The 1,902-nt window shown below is 29.8% G+C and overlaps 1 pseudogene; it reads right to left on the bottom strand.

Annotated features, from left to right (window-relative positions):
* Positions 1–983: 983 nt before the first annotated feature.
* On the bottom strand, positions 984–1,465 carry LOC130888536 (centrin-3-like; annotated as a pseudogene).
* Between the last annotated feature and the right edge of the window lie 437 nt (positions 1,466–1,902).

Genomic DNA, 1,902 nt, shown 5'->3' with positions numbered 1-1,902 from the left:
CATCCAGTTTAATTAGTAAATATTCAAGCTCAACTTTCTATTACAAAACCAGATTTCTAGAATATAACACATAAGAAAAATGGGTCTATATGTATAGCATTTATTCTCTCCAAAATGAATTACTGAACTCCCAAGGAAGGAATTGGGCCAATACTGAATCTTATGTCTTGAAGCACACACAAAATGGCAAACTTGATGAACCCTTAGGTGATAGAAAAATGATCTATTATATCGTCATTTGTTTTTTATGATTTTTGTTTCAAATAAAAAAGAAAGCATCAAGCAAATCTGATTCCTTATTTCATTATAGCAGTAGATAGCTTTAAGATCATAAGTTGTTCTGTTGTGCAATTCTTCATTTAAACTTCTAATTCTTCCAATATGTATCAAGGCCGATTAATAAATGCTACATACATAAAGGTAGCAGTTTTCAAACTTATTTAGAATATATGATAAAAACTAATTTATAATTTGACATGATTATTCTGCTTTGTGTCTTATTTCCCTCTTTATAATGAATGTCTCTCACTATATGAAATCAATAAAGTACTGAATATACTTCATAAAAAAATTTTCTATCAAGTGTTAACAGATATCATAAATCAGTGAAAATAGAAAATTTACCAAATAGTAAGACACTAATAAAATAAAAACTTTATTGTGAAAATTTGCAAAACATTTCCATTAAAATAAAAGAGCTAGCTAATGCTAACTTTAAAATCTCCAAATAATGTACACCATATGATTTAATTTTTCAATACTTTGTATAAATCTTTACTATAAGCATGAAACTAAAACTGTTAATTCTACCAATACTATTAATAAAATGGAACTTAGCAGTAACAAAATATACATATACATAGGACTCTGCAATTTAGTTCCTTTGGAAAAATAAATAAGTTGAATTTTTTAACCAGAATCAAAGCACAAAACTAGAATGTAAATGGTAGCTGCAACATATTGTTGTTGCTTCTTGTATTGCTTTATATATCACCAGTCATAATAATAACAAAAACCTATTGAGTTACTTCTCCAACACCATCTTTATCAGGTTCTTCTTTCATTGCCTAAGTTCGCTCATCACTCCATTTTTATCCAACTCTCTGGAATCACATCAGAAATTCCTTAATCTTATTTTACCTGAATCATCATCACCTGGTATTTTAAATTCTTTCAGTAGCTCTTCATGTAGATCTCATGATAACAAGTCTGTCACAACTTCATTAAAATCTTCAAAGGTGATTTCGCTTGTGGTTCTCTGCTACATCAGCTAGTTTTTAAACATTAAAACCTAAGTCGTTCTTTGTCTCCTTTCATTATCATAGTCTCTTGCTTCATCTTTGTCTGTATCAATAGCTCAAAAGCATCTTTCGTCTCTTGTTTCTATTCCTCAGAGAGTTCTCCTTTATTTCTTTTTTACATTTGTTTTGCCTACTACAAGCTCACTTCACAGAGCTAAACTCATTTTCTCTTCTAACAGATATGTTCTTAAGGATTTCAGGAGGAACTGGTTAACAAATGGCAACTGCGGCAGCAGAATTTTGTCTTATATTGACTTCCAATTCCATGCAAATGAGGTAGCTTCAGGTTGGACAGTGTTTAACTCTGGAAAGTACTGGATTTAAAGAGTGACGGCTCTGTGGAAGGAGGAAATGGCAAAATTTTTGTTCATGTTCAATTATGCCATTCCTGTTGGGGCTTTTCAACATACATGTTTCTTCCAAATAATATAATAATATTTAAATATTATACATATAATCAAAGCTCAGTAAATGGTATATATAACAAATTTCATTTTTGTAACTCTAGAAGGCCATTCATTTCATATAAACTATTAGAGATTATGAAGAATGAAACAAAATGCTAAAAATAGGAGAGTAAAAGATGATAGACAATGAGATA

Source organism: Chionomys nivalis, chromosome 1, assembly GCF_950005125.1.
Source record: "Chionomys nivalis chromosome 1, mChiNiv1.1, whole genome shotgun sequence".
Classification (NCBI taxonomy): Eukaryota; Metazoa; Chordata; class Mammalia; order Rodentia; family Cricetidae; genus Chionomys; species Chionomys nivalis.
Note: the sequence above shows the minus strand (reverse complement) of the source record. Positions and strands in the feature narration are given on the sequence as shown.